This window comes from Dermacentor andersoni, chromosome 7, assembly GCF_023375885.2.
Source record: "Dermacentor andersoni chromosome 7, qqDerAnde1_hic_scaffold, whole genome shotgun sequence".
Taxonomy (NCBI): Eukaryota; Metazoa; Arthropoda; class Arachnida; order Ixodida; family Ixodidae; genus Dermacentor; species Dermacentor andersoni.
Genome location: NC_092820.1, coordinates 107,623,134 through 107,643,010, shown reverse-complemented (window position 1 = coordinate 107,643,010; position 19,877 = coordinate 107,623,134). Strand labels below are relative to the sequence as shown.

Genomic DNA, 19,877 nt, shown 5'->3' with positions numbered 1-19,877 from the left:
CAATTTCATATGAGGTAACTGACGCTTGTGTAGTTTTATAGAACCTGTACTACCTCTTCAAGTAGGGTACTGGCAGGTTTCGGCCTACCCATGATTTCCGGTGCGCGAAATGTTAAAGTGGGAAAACAACGTGAGTAATATTTTTGATAAGAACATTGACGTCGCACATATAGAAGTTGAAAGTTTTCGAGCGTGCTTGAAAAAGAAAAGGAACATTTACTTTTTATTTTTTTCGCAGGACTGGAACGTTTTCCGTTAACCTAGTGAAGGCAGACATTCAGGTCTAGCAAGAACATAAGCACCATTATTATACTAAGGTGATCTATACGAAGAAGTTCGGCACAGCTACTGCAAATTATTCCTTCATGGAAGTTGCTTCATGCACTCTCCTTCATGCATAACGACTAAAGTGGATGGGATATTAATGTTACAAACACTTAACAATGAAGAGTTCTGTAGCATCCACGTTTGCCTTGCTAGCATTTTGGTACTATACAGCATGGAGTGAACAGCCATATCATCAAGAATATTCTGAAACTGATCCTGATATTCTCGAATATTGGATAGATAATCGAGTTGATGTCATATTCTTCGCCTGCACGGACAGAGAAAAATACAAACACCCGCTTTTGTCGGCCCTTCCTAAAACGTGGACACTCTGGTCTTATCCCAATAAAGAGTTTTTGAAAAGAGTTTTGACGAGCACCGATAACATTGTGAAGAGTACAGTTTTTGTTCTAACTGGGCAAGAAAAAGAAGCGTGGTGTTTGCGAACGGTAAAGAAATATCCGATATATTTTTATTTGTCCGATTGGATAATCCTGCCTTTTTCACACACGTCAAAGAAAGCTCTGCAATCATTAAACCAGACGGCTCAGGCTTGCAGGAACACCACTTCTATTCTTAAAGCAATACAGAATGATCAAGTATGTGTTTCATTGACTGGGGCAACTATAGTTTCTCGAAAGTCTGGTAAATTTGACGCCGGTCATAAGATAACATTCGCTTCGGAATTTTCCCGAAACAGAAAAATTTTCCTGGCATGCATCGTCATTATAGTAAACCGAGGTTCAAGAAACGTGAGCTGTAATTTCCACCCATTTCCAGACATATTTGCCGCGCTTGTCGCTATTAATGCAACACTCAGATATAAATTGTATTCGACTGTGGTAGAGGGGGTTAGCGCTACTATTAACGGAAGCGCTGACATTCTTGTATCGCCTGTAAGGCTAGAGCAAACATTTTTTCGTCTCTTCTTTTATCCCCAACCCTTAGCATATACGCACCAAACATTCTACGTCCACAGAGATATTACCCCGGTGAAGGCGTCATTTTGGGCGCTCATTGGAGGATCCCACGTGGTGCTTCTACTCCTCCTAGTCATTACACTTACCGTGTGGATTGCTTTGAGCATTTTCGACTACTTCAGATACGGCGATTTACACTTAGATGCATTTATGGACTCTGGAATCTTCTTGGTCGCGTCTTTCCTGGCTACCTCAGCCCCCGTGGACACAGGTTATGGAAGAAGAAGCGTGCATTTCGCTAGGACAGGGCTTTTTATAACGTTGACAGCGTGGCTTCTCGGAATTCTGCCCTTATCCTCCTACATTCGCAGCGAGCTCACGTCTCGACTGACAGTAGCGCAGCCTCCAGACCATGTAGACACCATTGAAGAGCTTGAAATGGCACTGGATAGAGGGGAAATTCAGCCGTGCTTTCTCAGGGATAGCTGCTTCCGCTCAGTCGTAGATAAGGAAAGCGCTTACGCGCACAACTCGTTAGAAAAGAAACTGAGACAGGCTTTTTATGGGAATAAGACAAACACTCCTCACCTCTTTGACAACACTAATGGATGCCTTGAGTGTGCAAGCAGATCAGGCTTCGTGTGTTTGCTGTGCGGACAACAGCGTTGCAACAACGACGTGAGGGAAAATTTTGTGGAGTCACGTGACGCGCTCAAACTCACACTTGCGACCACTCCAGTTCGAAAGAGTTATGACCTCGCTCAAGCCTACGACCAACTCCTGCGAAGGTTATTCGAAACTGCTTCTCCTCCCTTCAATAAACTGCTTCCTTGTGAAGACGATATGGTTGGTAATGTTCGCAGTAATTACGAGAACAGAAAGGATATCTCCCAAATGTTTGAATTATCAGAATTTTTCTGGTTTTACTTGTTTCTTTTGTCAAGCTCTTGTGTGATTTTTTGCATTGAATGGATAATCGGCGGCTCCTGTGCACTTAGGAGGGGCTGAAACAAAATGTAATATAACTTACAGTCTGGATCGGTAGTGGGTGATCTTAAGAACCACAAGGGTGACGTTTGTCAGCGCGAGAGCCGGAAATAAGCGTAAGCGCAAAAAAAGTGTCATGATTTCTGCTGGACGCGTGGAACAGAAAAAAAGACGTCAGCCAGGACAATCATCGAGTACCACTGATTGTGATTTGTCATGTGATCCTTGAAAGTCCCTGTCACTGCAATATTCTTGTCTTCATTTGTTAGCTTGAAATGGTACTTGGCTACTGTCTGCATAATCCTAAATCGAGTATAATCTTATAAGAGGCAGGGTTTTACGTGGTTTCAACTGGTTAACGGCTGAGGTGGGAGGGAACGGTTTAAATGCTGGGTGCCGATGTGGATGAAAATGGGAGACGTGATTTAGTAGTATAGAGGAACACTCAGCGTCGGTAATGGCAGCTACTTAGCTAAAGCTAGGAGAAGGTATACTCAAAAATTATGTATTACATTTGATAAGCTGTTCTTAGGTAGGGTTTCTTCAAATTCATGCAAAAGTCATCCATACCTTGTTCCTGGAACTGTGCATGTGCTATTAGCAGGCGCCGCTGAAAGCACGCTACAAGACACCCGATGTATTATTCTGTTTTAGCCCCTTTTCGCTACCATCTTTAGACGGCTGGTACAGCTTACTTCTCATTTAACGTGGTTTTGGGCACCCATAGCTGGTTTAACACGTACATTTGTTCCGTCTACGCCGCCGCATTCGCGGAGCAAGGGCTTTGCCCAAAGAAAAATGCGTCAACAATGTAATCGGATAGAAATGTCTCTTTATATCGTTATATACATGAAGGTAGTATTACCATTCACATCTGCGCCAGATGTCTTTTTTTTTATTTCGCCTCACCTGTTACCACGTGCCATGTCACATTGCTGCTCCTGATACGTCAGAACGTGTCCACTGGCCCTTGAAGTTGCAATCCTAAATGAACAGCCGGATTTAGGCTCGCCTAGAACACACATAGCTCATTCAGCAGTTTTCTTCTCATGACCCCGTACGATTGAACCTTTCGCCTTTTAAACACATAGCTACAGCGACCATCACAAAGCGAAAGTAACCTGACAGCGCACTTTCAGCGCATAGACGTATGAGTTTAGGTTCATTATTTACCAAGGGTATGCTGTAGGACCCACCCCTTGAAACAGTTTTTCTTGCGGTATTCTTTTAGCATTGAGAATTTACCTTAGATTTGCTGTGTTTAACCTCGTGGCTATAATATGCGAGAGATGCGTATAGCTATTTAGCATAGTCTATATGTTGCACACCGACACATGAGTACAGGACCCGCAATGAGGATGAACAAACACTCATGAATTTAAGCACAAACTCACTTGTGTTGTAGTTGACATCTGCTCCGTTTGACCAGGGGAAGTGTAGGAATGACGCAGGAGGCAAATACCAAGCCATCAGAAACAATGCATAGGAAAGACTATAGCATCTCGTTTTTGAAGCACCAACCGCTTTATTGAAGCCTAATACAGGCGGGGAACGCTTGTTCCTACTCTCTGTAGCTAATTGTATTTTCACTAGGTCTATTTTGTGGAAGCTGTGTATATTCACATTGGACACCAAACGCTGGTTAAAGACTGCACCTGGCGGAGTCACAATGCAACGTGTGTATTAAAAGCGATTATTCCAGTGGCGATGAACATTGCTGACGAGTGCTGGCTTCCTTGCATACGTGTCCTCGGATGTTATTCCTCCTATGTACCCACCTCTTATATAATGCTCCTTTCAAGTAGTCCTTGGTGTATCCAAGTGAAATGAAGTGTGTATTGTGTGTCATCTGTTGTAACATTCCTACGTGTGCCGTCTGTCCTGCTGTAGATCTACTAGTGCTGTTTTTGTTCACGAATGGCACAGATCGATTTGCTGTTCCTGTAGCTAACGGTTGAAATTTGCAAACTAATCTTTGGCACGACTAAATGTACACGAGTGTGCTTCGTAGAGTTCTCTGACACTTGACCTTCAGTCGATGGAGGAAAAGACAAAAGAAAAGAAGTAAAGCAGTCAGCGCGCGAGACATTGTTCGCGCCTGTTTGTCATATCTTTTTTCTTATGTATTGCATTGCACAAATAAATACTATGGCTTGAGTGCTTGTTCTGCATCCGCTTGTTCTGCATCAGCATTCGTGTAGCACTGAATCATACCGCTTGTCATGGCTCCTTTTGCACTGCCAGACAATCAGAACACCTCGCGCTCAACGCCGTCAGCGAAAATTCGCAGCGCCGCAAAAAAGGAAAAGGAAGATGAAAAATAACAACCGCGGAGAAAAAAGAAATGAAGACAAGGCCCGTGATGTATACGTCACGCGATCCACGAGGTCGGGTCTGGGAGAACGCAGGGAAGGAATTTCGCTTCCGGAGGCTAGACGAGGCGAGTGGAGAGAGTGTCTAGCTATGCAGAGGAGCTAACCTCCTGTAATCATGAGCTAGCGGCACTGAAATATTTCTATCTCGGCTAATGATGAGCCAATTTGAAAAATATTTGCGGCAGAACGCTCCTTAGAGTACATGTAACAATTTCAGCGTATAGTCAAAATTTGCTATGGGGCCTCGTGAGGGGCCCTTTAAGGCCAATGAAGGCACTCGAACACACGAGCCTACTTGGAGTAATGGGGGAACTGGCAATATCTCCAAGTTGGCTTCCAATTGGTATCGTGAAGGCCGAGTGTCCAATCAACCACCTTTGGTGTTATGGCTAAGGCAATTAGGACAGAGTTAATGAAGATGGAGTTAAGGCATTCGAACCCAAGACCTTTGGTGGGAGTCGAACCCACGACCTTTGGTGGTAATTAGGGCAAACCTCATTAAAGAACAGCCAATTAGGGCAGAAATAATGAGGGCACTCGAACCCACGATGTATCGTGGGAAAAGCAGGTAATGGCTTGTAACAATGCATTTCAATGAAAATGTCAAGCTATGTGATTCTCGTGAGCGCGCAGACTTTCGCATCCACCCTCTTTAGCGTATGCTAAAGCGATTGTCAATTTTTCATTATTGTACTGAAGGCACTGATAACGTAAGTTCGCAACGAGCGCAGTCGATAAGAGCTTGATTGACAGATAGCAAATTCCAACCAAGAATAACGTCGTGCGAGGAACGAGGCAGGACGACAAATTCGATAACATGCATAACGCCTTGAATGACAACCCGGGCTGTGCACGACGCTGAAGGCTGAATGCGATGCGAGGCTGCCGTACGCAGAGAAAGAGAGGTAAGGGGAATGGTCACTTTGTTCAAATTGCGGCAGAGCTTCTCACTAATAATAGAAACGGCGGCTCCGGTGTCGATAAGTGCGTGTACGGTGACGCCGTCTACGGACAGTTCATTGTCGTTCGCCGGCGCAGAATGAGGCCTTGAAATGTTCGACGGAAACGCAGTTCTTGCCTCTGGAACTGCGACTGCTAGTTTTCCTCTCGGGCTGGGCTGGGTCGGCGGACCATCGGGGAAATGGATCGGCGACGTGGGGAAGGCGACCGGCGTGAATCGAAGGGGAGGCGACTGTAAGAGGTGTCCGGAGGAAGGTTAGATTGGTCCTGACGCGGAAGTCGAGCAGGCCTGTAGCTTGAGGCACCCCCACTGTCAGGTAAACGGGGGCTGCGACGGCGGCAGAATTGTGCTACGTGGCCCGGAAAATGGCATAAATAACATATTGGCCGGTTATCAGGTGTTCGCCACGGCTTGACGACAGGGGCTCCAGCAGCCGAGTAAGGAATGACTATCGGACGCGAAGGAGGCGGCGGTACATGGAAGGTGCCGGTGGCCCAGTAGGAATCAGGAGCCGGAGGAGTGTAAGTCCGCGCGACAACGTCAGCGTACGTTAGCGGTCCAGCTGCAGGCTGCGGAGGAGGGGCAGATGGCAGCGCCGCGGCAACTTGCGTCTGAATGACGTGACGAAGCGAAGGAGCCAGGGTTGTCGACGGCTCGGGTGCGCTATTCGCCAGAGAGAGTTGGCGTGCGACTTCCTGACGGATGAACTGCTTTATCTCCGGCATTAAAGCAGAGATGTCGGCAGCGTCGCGACCGAAGTCCAACGGGGATAGATCCGCAGTGTCCTGCTGAGCAGCGTGTGTTGATGCACGTTGCTTGCGCAGCTCGCCGTACTGCTGGCAAAGCTGTATGACCTCGGCAATCGTCCGGGGACTCTTCGCGACGAGCATCTGAAAGGCATGCTCATCGATGCCTTTCATGACGTGCTTGATCTTGTCTGCTTCATCCATGGATGAGTTGACGCGCTTGCAGAGCGAGAGCACGTCTTCAATATAACTGGTGAAGGTCTCGTCCTGGCGTTGAGCTCGACCACGCAAGCGCTGCTCAGCGCGAAGCCGGCGAACAGCGGGACGGCCGAAGACCTCAGCCAAAGTCGCCGTGAAAGCCGAGCAGGTGGTAAAATCGGCTTCATGATTGCGGAACCATAGGTTGGCCACGTCAGTCAAATAAAATATGACATTTGTGAGCTTGGCGCGGTCGTCCCACTTATTATAGGCGCTTACACGGTCATATTCGGCGAGCCACTCTTCCACGTCGTGGTCGTCTGTGCCGCTAAATATAGCCGGATCGCGCTGACGGATAACACCAGAGCAGACGATGGTTGGGGGCACGGGAGCAGCAGCCTGGGACGGTCCTGGTTCATCCATTGTAACAGCTGGTGGTAGCGTGTGACTGCGGAGTTCCAGGATGTTGAAGAGAAACCCAGCACCTCCACCAAATGCAACGGGGGTGTTCGCCTAGCAGCACTAGCTCTAGGTTGCAGCGGTAGGCTTAAAACAGGTCGGTGCTATCTCGAAACGGGGAAGCAAGTACACCTCGTCGTCTTCTTCTCATTCACTAGCACCATGCCCACTGCCCAGAGCCTTCAGTACACTTCATATTATTAATAAAATGAAGAGATTGACGCTACCGGTTAATTAGCTCGGGCAATAAGCCAAACAATCGTTTTAAATTAAACTCTTTCAGCTAGCATTGGCGGAATTCTAATCAATACCTCGAGCTAAGCGTAATAAGTAATCTTTCAGGCAGCCCTTTACTCGTGCTTGCTATCGTGAATGGCAATGATGATAAAGATAGTAATATATTAGTAGTATTCTTTCCTGGTCAGTGTCTCGATCACTTTACACACTCATCTGGCGAGATGCCAGCTTTGACTAAACGTGTCCCTGTGGACGAAGCCTATAAACAATTATTGCTGTCCAAGAAAGGCCCAATCGACTTACCGCACGACATGGATGAGCAGAAGGTATGCGAGGAAAAAAAAGTGCACCCTGCGCTTAGTGCGCTGCCAGTCTTATCTATGAAGAATACTGAAATGCGCAGAATTTCATGAGCGGATCAGGTCGTCTTGTCCTCTCGAGGCTGTTGTCGCACTAAAAACCCAGCACTGCTGTGTGCAGTGCTCGCGGAAAGAAAGGGCTGCTGTTGGCATCGGCAAAATCTGATGACTTGTGTGCGTGGGCTCCAACCTTATGGCGCACGCTGTCGCTGCTGCAGACACTTTCGACGTAAGAATCTGCCATATATGGGAGCCAAGATAATTTAAGAGGGCAGCAATCGTCGCTCGTGACAAAGAAGGGAGCATAAGGTTGCCTCGTCTACACTTATAAGCATTCATGATTTCTAAAACTCACATCCACTGTACTTACCATCGCCCACTGACACACGCATTCACTCAAGCTCATTGACAGTCACCCGCGATCCTGCTTACATACACTAAAAATCGCCCATTCGTTCGTGATCACGTTAACAGGTACCCCCCTTCTGTATGCTCACTTCCACCAAATTTCAGCGGCATGCACCCCTTTTCATGCATACGTCGATGCACAACCTTCGTCATTCACTTACTCTAAATCTTACGCTTCTGAAAAGAGTGAGAAGAAAGTAAGGGAGATGAGGAGGGAGTGCACTGCTTCGTACTGAGCAAGCCGACCTACAACATTATAATGCCGGTGTCGAGGCTTTCCATTCGGGAACACACACAGCATTTGCCCAATTTGCCTGCTCGGCAATCCAGCAGTCACCTAACACTCTCTGAATCCCAAGTTTCTTTTTATTATTGTATTCAGCGTTTACATTAGTGTGATTCAAATTTTCCGTATAACTCATTCTCTGGGCGGCTCAACAGGAGTATCCGACTGCGAGGAACAATATTAATTCCAGTACGAAATGTCGGCAGGCGGTATTATTCAATCAATTTTGGTAGCAGTACTAATGAGCACCTAAAGCGGGTTGTTCGACTACAGTTCATGATGGACTGCATCAGTTTGCACTTCGAGGGGTCGCCGCGGTAGCTTAGCGGCTATGGTGTTGCGCTACTACGCATACAGTCTCGGGAGTAAATCCCGGCCGCGGGGGCCGCATTCTGATGCGGCTGAAATGCAAAATGTTTGGCAGAATATTAAACTCCTGAAACACGTGAAGGTGAAACCCTGCTGCGAACTTGGTATTGCATTTGGTTATACCATCGGGGAGGAAAGATTCTTGAAAGACATAACGAGCCACAGTTTGAAGTAAACGTGCAGCAAGCCGTTGTCTACAACCTTCGCGCTCCTCTATACGTTGCCGTCTCGCATAGTCGCTTTGATGCTCTTGCAGTTCGGCTTCTTCGGCTCGTCTTTGACGCTTAGCGGCGGCTTCGCACGCTCGTACAGCGGGGTTAAATTTGCGCCAACGATGTTCCTCTTCGACTTTACGTTGGATTCTGGCATGGCGCTCGTTGGCCATATCTAGTTTTGCGCCATTCATTGGATTCTCTCAGCAGGGTAAAGCAGCACTCGCGGTCAAACGCCATGCTCGAGCACTTCGCACCACATTTCTTGCCTGGCAAGCATCCTCGTCCTTAGCGTACTTCCGAGGGGGATATGCAATGCTTTATTCTAGGTTCGGATGCTTGTCTTGAGCTTTCTGTAACCGCGCAAACGACAAGCGATGAAGAAGGAAGCAGACAGGACAAGCGCGTCTTACCATCCGTCCGCGCTAGTCCTGTCTGCTTCCTTCTTCATCGCTTGTCGTTCCTTCTTCGTTAGTTGCCGTTTGCGTATTTACATAATGCATTCCAATATCGACCACCAACTAGCCCGCATCTCTGTGTTAAATATGCTGTTTTGAGCTTGTTCTTTTTGAAACGTATGCTGTTCTCTGTGTTATATGGGCGATTTCAATGAATGTATGCACCGGTCGCTTCACTTTTCTGAGCGCTTGGAGCCTCCGCGTTAAGGCGATATGAGCCATTGCATTTTTGCTTGCTTACGGAGGTATGAGTAGTTGCTTTCGTAGGTATGAGCCATTGCTGATGATGATATGTTTGTACTACTCAACTAGACTCCGAGCTTTTTTTTTTTTTTAAGCTATATATGCGTGGGTGAAACGTTCGCGGTCCGACCACGGAAACGCCCTTAAGCTCATGCCGGCTGAAACAATGGCGCATGCCAATGGCTAAAATGTCGAGGCGGGCTCCTAATTCCGACGGCAGAAGTGAAATTCTACGCTGGACTGATGAGCGGCAACGGAGCCAGTTGATGAAGACGCCGACGCCCGAGCGATTGCTGATAGTTTTTTTTTTTTGCCAATGGAGCGCACTATGCAAAACAGAGTTTCATATTAGTATAATAATAATATAATTAGTATAATTATAATTATAAGTATATCATATTAGTCTCCAGACAGGCCGCCATCAGAATCTGAACCTGGCAACGTTCAACGCTAGAACGTTATCTACTGAGCGAGTCTAGTAGTGCTATTGGAGGAATTAGAGGGCAGTAAATGGGATATAATAGGGCTAAGTGAATTTAGGAGGACAAAAGAAGCATATACAGCGCTAAAAAGCGGGCACGTCCTGTTCTACCGGGGCTTACCGAAGAGACGAGAACTAGGAGTCGGATTCCTGATTAATAAAGATATAGCTGGTAATATACATGAATTTTGTAGCATTAGCGAGAGGGTAGCAGGTCTTGTTGTGAAACTTAATAGGAGGTACAAATTGAAGGTCGTACAGAGGGGCTATTCTGCAAGAGTCCACCTAGTGGACTGTCCACTTCGGCCTCACGTCATCAGATGCGCGTTCTGTTGTTCTGAACTTCGGCGAGTGCTGACGTCATCAAAAGGAAATCCGAACTTGCACTAAAATGAAGTGGAAGACCGCGCACCCGAAGAGCGTAGTGCCCAGGGCGCCCTGGAACTCACCCGTGACAACGTAAATCGAATGAAATGCCGTTTAGCCGTTTGCTATTAGTTTCGGTTGTGGTTTGCCGAGTGAAGATATGAGACGAGCTTGGCCGCGTGACTGGTAACAACATAATGTGTCTGAAAATTTTATTTTCATCATCGTTGTATACGGTATAGCGGCGTTTCACTTTTTTTCTGGCATTGTAAACTGCAATTGCTAGTTTGCCACCAGAGGGCCACGTATCGAACCGAAACTCAAAATGGCAGCTGTTTCAAATGAATGAAACAGCTGACCACAAACCGTCGCTTACCGAGCATCCCCGTAAACTGACGGCAGCACAGTATGTGTTGTTGGTAGTTGCTGTCTTGGTGCATTCGCTGACACTAGTGTTGGAACTGAAGCGCAAAATGACAGCGTCTACGCTTGCAGTGAATAGTTGACGCACGATCGTCGGCCACTGAGCGTGGGTAATCCCTGTAAAGTAGCGGTGGCAGTATGTCGTGTTGATGGTTGCTGTCTCGGAGAGTTCTCCCATAGTACTGCTGAAATCGTTGTCAATGGACGCGCACCAGACGATGTATGCCTGGTCGTCACGACTGCGATGCTTCGAGAGAACTTGCAACTCGAATCGCCTCTAGTACCACACCGACAACTGTATCGTCTGCTGCGTCGACGAAATATGACATTCAACGGTAAGTCGCGGCGTTGAACAGACGGCAGTGATTTTGACTGCGCATAATAATCTTTATGCAGGCCCACAAGTTCAAGAAGAGTGTACTGCAAAGCGTTTATTCATGATGCTGAATAAAAGAGTCCAGTGGCGGTCTGTACGTTTTCCTGAATATTTTCTACCCCTCTGCAGTCAAGCTTCCAGACGACAGTGTTTGTCCATCACAGCGCCATGGCACCACGGGACATTGGCCCTCACATAAACCATCGGCAACAGGAAATTATAATCAACTTTATGGAACGAAATCCCCGCTTAGTTAAATCATCAGGAGATCTGGACCCAAAATTCACAGCTCAAAGAAAAAAGGAAATATGGGAGGAGCTCGCCAATTTGCTAAACGATGCCGGCCCTCCCAGAAAGCCCGTGGTGCATTGGCGTTGCTGGTGGAATAGATTTGTAAGTCGGGCCAGGGCGGACGCAGGAAACCTCTCCGCCGAGATGAAGTAAGTAAACCAGGCGTGCATGCGTTACGGTAACGTCTGTTTCGAGCGCTTACGCAAACCACATTGCAGGTCTACCGGCGGTGGACTTCTTGGGGGCGCCAAGGGCCGAGTGCTCGCCCTACTCGGCCCTGCAAGCACCGTACCGGCGCGGCCTGCGCCCTTCGTGAGCAGCCACTGCGAAGTGAGAATCTCCCTTGTATATTTGTATTCCTTTAGAAAAGCCAGGATTGGCAGTTAGAAACCTTCACCTGTCCTGTTGCCTTGTTTAACTAAGCAGTAAGGAAGGGCATAATGAGATATTGTAAATAAAACTAGTAGGCAATAAACAATGCTGGAGCACAAGTTTCCATTACAAATGAAGGCCTTGGAGGCAAGCTGTACCTAAATAGAGCAAAGCCTACTGGATTGCACAATATGCTTCACCTTTTGTAACTATTGTGACCAGTGTCTGCATCTCTTAAGCTTAACAATTTGTTTTTCTTAAATGCAGAGCGACTCCCAGCAACCACACACCTCAGCTGTGACTGAGGTGTCACAGCCAGGCGACACCTCAGTCTCTGCAGCCTCAGCACCTCAGCAGCAGCCACCATCTGCGAGCACCGGCGTTACAGGAAGAAGGTGTACTGCCAGCCGTAAGTGTGTGGTGTATGAACGTGTATGAAAGTGTGTGGTGTATGAACGTAATTGCGACCTCACGCCAAAAATGTGTGCATTGAATGTCAACATAGCTGTAATAGTGATATAGAAGTTCCTTGTACTGTTCACTGCAGATGAAAGGCACCTTGCAGTACTTTATGCATGTGAGACAAACATGTCAAGTGAGGAAAGGAGACCATACAGAGAAGGTATACTCAAGAGAGGTACTACAACCAACTGATTTTATTGCTGCTTGGTCAGTACCGGTGTGCACACAGAGGCACAGCAAGGCAAAAAAGAAAGTAAGCACAAAAACCCTGAGCATGGGTTGGTGTGCTAATTCGTTAAGCATGGTTACAAAGACGGCGCCGAATAAAACAGCACACGAAGAAGGGGGACGTGCTGTCTCGTGTCCCCCTTCTTCGTGTGTTGTTTTATTCGGCGCCGTCTTTGTAAACAAAAACCCTGCAGATCACCAAATAAGTTAACGTGGCATTTGCTTGTTGCGTGCACATGTTGACATTTATTTTTCTAGCTAGGAACCTATACCTCATGACACAAGTAAATTACGCAAAGGTTCTATGTGTACTGTGTGTGCGCAGTATATGTGTACTGGTTAGTGGTATGTCAAAAAATTGCAGTAACCTTCATAGCGGTGTTGTGATGAAGAGACTACGCAAAACCTATTCTTTTTTTTAATTTGGGACACGATAGATTGAATGTAATGCCCTGAAATAAAAGATGCAATCGTTACAAAAATGAGAAAGGAAGACACACTTTTCACATGTGTCTAATGTTGCTTGTCCCCGTCTCCCACGGTGTTATCATATATTACTTACCGATATGGGCAATTATACACGCTTGATAGCAAGTGTTTAAATGTGAAAGGCACGTAAAGTTTATTTGTCCACGTGGCGTATTGGTTAATAGGAAAACTGAAGGCATACAAGGAGCACTTGTTCGGACAGCACTGTAACCTAGTGGAACTGCTCATGAACGCTATACACACATACACCGAAACAGCACTGAGGAAAAGGTGTGTCAGCAAGGCATGCCATACATTTTCAGCACGTATATTTGCTATTGCTTTCCTGAAGCAGTAAGATGTGCACCTACTTGTAACGATTCATATGCGGTACGTCGTTATGCTGCAATATCAGAATTTCACACCATGGCAGTGATTCGATAACCCATTCTTTTGCCTTTTGGGGGATCAATTTTATGGAACAGGACATGGAATAACGCATCACTGTAAACTCGTTCATCACTAGACGCTCGCTAAAGGTCCAAGCATTCGCATTGACAAGGCAGTTATGTTTGGAAATTTCACCTGGAGCAACACATGCTTTTTTCATTTCATGTAATTTGCTTACAGGCCACAGAGTAGGAATATTACATAAAGGGCAATAACATTTGAACAAACCAAGCCTGCTCATATATGAACATGCGGTGCGAGGAGCCCAAGTGGATGTAAAATGCACTTGGGTGAGGAGTCTGAGTAATGCATGTAAGAGTCTTGGTCATTAGTGGGTATGTTATATGCTATGCGTGTGCTTGAGGCAACTTCATGTTTCGCCTATTCTCAGCTGTGCAGCAGAACGATTAGCTTTCACATTTAATTGGAGTGGTGAAGAGTCAAACAAACTGAACGCATACTTCATGGATACTCTGTTATTGAATGGTAACGCCACGTATGTTGTACATAATAACTGCGAATGGATGTTGCATGGTTCAGGTAGTTTGGATATTTAGTAATGAGGCAATACATGAATAAAGAATTTGTCCAGAAAGGTTTTTTAACTGTGAGCAGAACAAAGGCCACTGTGAAAAACCGCTTTGAATATATGTAGTATTATTGGTGGGTAGACAAACCTAACGCATGGGAGATGCCCACAAAAAGGTAACAAAAATTAAATGAAGGCAACAACTACAGCACACTGTGAATGTACACTTGCATGCTATGTATTCGTTAAATGTTTGAAAAAATATTGCACACTTTCAGTCATGCATGTGCGATTACCTAGTGGCTTGCTAACAAAGCTCGCCTATGCATGAAGCTAGGAGTATATTCTAGGGGGCCAATGTCACTTCTGTTAACTGGCAGAGCTTCATATGGAAAAGTAATTTTGGACAACTTGCACAAATCTGAAGTGAAATTGTCAAGACTGAAATGCAACAAATGTAATTATGCAAATGCCATGTCACACAACACATACATACAGTCTTTCTAGTGGTTGCGCTTCCAAACATTGAAGCGTTATTACTGGCACATTCATTTAGAAAACATACATACATTTGACAGAAAATGCAAGATGTGCAAGTGGAACAATACAAAACTCTTAACTAGCTGTTAGTTGCATACCAATGTGTGCATAAGCAACCCTACGTATCACAATGTTACTTTGAAATTGAGTGCATTCGTTGCTTACCTATCGTCACAGGATAGGCACACTCTTAAGTGTGGTAACATTGCATTGTTTTACACTGCACATTTGTCATTCTGTGGTGGTGACCTAACATGTATTGTACATGTGACATTGCATTGATGTTTGCCTGCTTGCAGCGTTTTCCTGGGTCTTGCACTCTGACCATGCAGTCCTGCTTGTATATGCACTCTGTGTACTTATTCCGGGTCAAGCATTATGTTGTCAGTGGCCCCTGAGAAATGTACCAACGCAGTTATACTGTGTCTCGTTTCAAATGTTCTCAAAAAATTTTGCTCTGCTCGCAAATACATCAAGAAGCCATGCATATCGCTGAACATCTGTACCCAAGCATGCTTTTCATTCATCTACAACGGCCGCTATAACTGTGCTGTAACCACACGTCTGGCAATATCTGAATCTCATGTGAGAGTCCATAAGGTCAAGCAGCCATTGTCGATTGCTTTGTAGCACTTCATCTTTTTATTATGTTATTTGTGACGGCACATGTGTCCGTAGCAGCACACAGCACATTTAAAAGATTTATGCCGATTATGATGACAGAAATCAGCATGGAGCGACATATGATTGCATCAGAGAGTTTTACAAACATGGCGTTGACAAGAACTGAAAAAAAAGCGGCAATGCTACGTAACAAGAGAGACGGACGAACAGCACATGAAAATGCGAGGTACAGCTGTAGTTTTTATGAAACGAGACACCCGAGCGCGTTGCTAGTAAGGCAAATGAATAGCACCAACAATATCAATACAAATAAACATGTCAGTTGCAAAGCAGTGACGGGGCAATTAGTAACATATGTGAATCATTGCAAACCGCACACTGTTAATGAAGAAGTCCATTACAACGCATCACTGTTACCTGTAGAAATGGGAGGAAATTACACGACATCTGACTATCAATGCAATACATGCTTGCAGGTTTCGCAGAGAACTTGGCTAGCACAGGAACATGCATTCCATTTTAATTGTGGATCGAGAGCTATAGTGCAGTAGCAGAAATCGTTGCACCAAAACCTACAGGTAAAAGGTGGATAGTACAGAGCAGCCAAACGAAGCTACGAAAGCTTTGTTTTGCAGAACAGGCTTGCATATGTCCTGCGTCGTGAGGTTGACATTACATAGAGTGCATTGTTCACTTGTCTATGTATCTAACAATCAGACATGTTGCAGTGCCTACCCAACATTTCCCCCTCAGAAAACAATACGTTGTTACGTCCTTGCAGTGATGCAAGCAGTACCGAGATTGAGAGTGCACACATGCAAGTAGGAGTCACATTAGGCAAGCACTAGCAAGTTGACGTGATGTGTACGAAAGAGCCCAAGTTTGGATGAATGTGTCGGATCTAGTGGCATTGCATGGCCATGTGTTTTGCCGTCGAAGACGACTGCATGTTCAGCAAAACTCTGCCTTTCACAGTAACATGTGTAGAAGCATTGCTGATGAAAGATTTTTATTGCAGCAAACTGCTGAGCTACAGGCGCTCAACGACCAGGTTAGCAGGCTGGCCGACGCAATGGAGCGGCAGGCAGACGCCCTGGAACAGCAACTGAGGCCAATTTCGGAGTTGGCCACAGTCATGGCCTCATTTATTACAAATTATACACCACAAGTTTAGTGTTGCTTTCTAACTAATGTGTATGTATTAAAACTTCTTAAACATACCAGCATATGTTTCAAGGTTTACTAGTAATGTAGTGTGGCAATGTCACAGGTGAAACTGCCCCAAATTATTTTTCAGCAATTCTTGGTTCAAGTAACATTGCGTGTTAGAGCAGTCTGGAGCAGACAAAATTGTATTTTGGATCAATTTGGGGCAGAAAATATCCATTTTGATGCAGTTTGGAGCAGGCCAATGTCAATTTTGGTGGAATAATGAAATTTACAGGGTACTTCGAAAGCACATACGTATATTAAAGACCAACACGAAAAGAACATTACAGTATGTAAAGAGGCAGCATTGTGCATGTTTTTCTGCATAAAGGCAAGAGCATTGGTGGCACTATGATCTAACTACACATTCCCGTGCCAAAGCTGATAACTGCAATGTTATTAAATCATGTGGCGCAATCAACGCGGTCACACAGCTTCTAGTTCACGATATGTCACTGCAGACGCAGAGAGCCGCGACCAACTCCGGGCTGGTGAAACTTCTAGCTCTTCCAATGTGTTTTTACCGCAATAGCAAATATATGGACACTGTAGGCGCATTTCTGCCGTCGCTGTAGCCGTGATGTTCCAGATTAATTCCAGGGGCGATACCGACGTCGCCGTGTACTGTATGCTGTAAAGTATGCGCGAGTCAAAGCGTGTGAGGATGGGCCGACGATGCCATTTGACGAACTCAACATTTAATGAAGTAAATTCTCATTACAATCTCCCAAGTGTCCGTGCATGCGCCGGCCACTTGCAGGAAGCGCTGAAAAGTCCGCTGTTGTGAGCGCAAAAATTCATGTGGGAGGCGCGTTGGCTAGGTGTGCACCATGTGAACAGCTGATCCCCGCTTTTTTTTACATAGAATGCACTCACTGCCAACACAACATCACGTATACTTCGTGTAGATTACACGAAGTATACGTGATACGCACGCACGTATACGCACACACACTTCTTTGCAGCATAAATAAATCTCGATGTGTGTCACAGTGTAACACACGTAGGAAACACTATGGAAGTATTCAACAACAAACTAAAGGGAACATGATGAATATGGCCAATCATTCAAAGAGGACAAATTCTATTAAAAGAATTGTCGCACGACACCATTTGAGCAAGCACAGTAACAGCACAGCCCACATAGCATGTCTTCCAGTGCATACAGAACAACAAACTGTTGCCACAAAAGTTTGAGTGCGTTCCTTTGCAGCTTATGCTATCGAGCCGTAAACTGTATGTTAAATAATTCACATGGACATAAAGGAGGTGGAAACTACGGCTTGGCATATGAACTGCATGCATTTTTGGTTTCGGTCATGAGTGAACATGACCTCGTAGGAGCACATGGAAATACACGGTAATAAGAAGCTTGTCTTTGTCAGCCATGCAACAAAAATCGGACTTTCTCAGTCACAGCAATACAGGTGACACATTGAGATACACATGATAATGCAACATAGCTCGTAACATATCATTTCACCAAATGAGGTGACCAGCGAATTGTGAAACGCACCTAAAAACAAAAAACTTCGTATGATCAGCCCCACATTGCTTTTAACAGAATGCTTAGTTTCCGTTGTAAATTTATTTTCAAGGTTGTGCAACGCAAAAGAAGGGAATGAAATTTAAATTTTGTCAGCCACTCAAACGAGGAACAATTGCGCAAGTTGCACTTTTTAACATGAACCACATAGTTCGAGTTCGCAAAGGTGTTGCAAATATGCTGCCAATTTAATATTGTACATCATAAAGCGTACTGAATGTGCATCAATGCTACGTAAGCTGTACCACGTTTGAAGATCATTGTTGGGTGTCATTTACATTCAGGTACATATAATCGTGTTATGTTACACGTTTCACGTCATGGCGACCTTCTTTCAGTGAAGCTTTCCGAAATTACCTGTTAGCGGATTTGCAGTAAAATTTGCCCCTATGTTACTCACAGGTGCCATTTTTCTTGTAATACTGCAATTTTTATTTCTCTTTAAGGTTCAACACATTTCAATGCGATTGCTTTGACGGTGATGTCAGGCAAGCGACTTGTACAGTTTGGATACACTTTAAATGGAACCTCTGGCGTTTGAGTACATTAGGATGTTTTAATGTCCAAATGTCGTTGACATTACTCTTACCAGTGGAATGGCATAATTGGCTTGGAAGCTCATCCCTAATTTTAAATTGCGAATGAACCTTCGATTGCTCAAACAGAGTCAGCACTGCAGGATCGATATTTTTTTTTTGCCCATTGTGCAAGGCAGCTGACATGCCCAAAGACAACACCGTGTGCTGCAGGTAGACGAAGAAAAACATCGGTTGTGACGTATCTCAATATGATGATTGCTGGCCATCGACTCGTGCGAAAAGCTTCGTCGTTTGTGGTCTAAGTGGTCGTGTAGTGTACGTCATCACAAACACGGGACGCCAAGTGGAGAGTTATACATCCGTGGGCATGGCCCGGGAGCATGCAACCAATATTTGAGGTTCGTGATAAGGAAAACTAATTCATGTTTAGTCACATCGTTTGGCATGAACAATTAGAGTACAAAAGGGAATGTATACTCAAAATTTCAATTTCAAGGTCAGTGGACATAGAAAAATTTCCCAAGTTGCCCTTTCAGCGGCCATTTTCACTTGGCCGTGAGGTGGAGCTTCCTATTAGATATATGGTGGAGGCTACAAAATGCTTCAACTGTTTAAAGAAAAGGCAGTACACAACACTTTCACATGTTTAGAAACTTCTGCAACATTGCTGGTTAGGAAAGTATTACACATTCAGCTCGAAGTGATGCTTTTGTGTTAGAAAGAAGCAATCACGTGAGATTACATCCATAAAAAAATACTGCTCCTCCACATACGGTGAAGGTATGAGTCCCACTTTCATTGAGCAAAAATTGTTCTTGCAGTCTCCATGCATTACAATTGCTTCACGCAAACCTTTCGTCTATATTTTCGAAGAAAGCTGTTGCTCCTCGAAAATTCGCAACTGCACACTACATGGCTCATACGAACACTTGCAATAGACCTCCTTGCTCTACAGTGGTGCAACAGAGTTGATACCAAGTTGAGAAGATTCTGTCAAGGGAAATGCGAGACTGGACCCACTACCACGTCACTGCTATTATACTAACGGAATTTCACAAGGCCGACAGTACAGCAACCATTGAACGACAGTTCTGGATGAAGCATTATTGACAACAAAGGAACCACATGATGCACACGATGGTGTGGTGATGACGGCATTACGACTACTGCACGTCAACCAGGAAATGTTGAAGCTATGTAGGAAGTATGATGACAATGGCCTAACACACACAGCGAGATGACATGATGATGGAATTCATGAACCTGGTATGCTGACAAAAACAGGATGACGATGGTGTCATCATGAGATCAAAGCCAATGATGGAGATGGTATTGTGCAATTCTGACTCAGAGATGCGGGCACAATGAATGCAACGGCACGACTGATGTAGGGTAGCAAAGTGGACTCAGTCTGGATAAATTCCCTGC

At 45.2% G+C, this 19,877-nt stretch overlaps 1 long non-coding RNA gene across 1 annotated transcript; it reads left to right on the top strand.

Moving 5' to 3' along the window:
• The first annotated feature begins 11,547 nt into the window (after positions 1–11,547).
• LOC129385420 (uncharacterized) lies at positions 11,548–12,210 on the top strand. Its single transcript, XR_008612955.1, has 3 exons — positions 11,548–11,631; positions 11,701–11,812; positions 12,122–12,210. It is a non-coding gene; the product is annotated as an uncharacterized lncRNA (long non-coding RNA).
• The last annotated feature ends 7,667 nt before the right edge of the window (positions 12,211–19,877 follow it).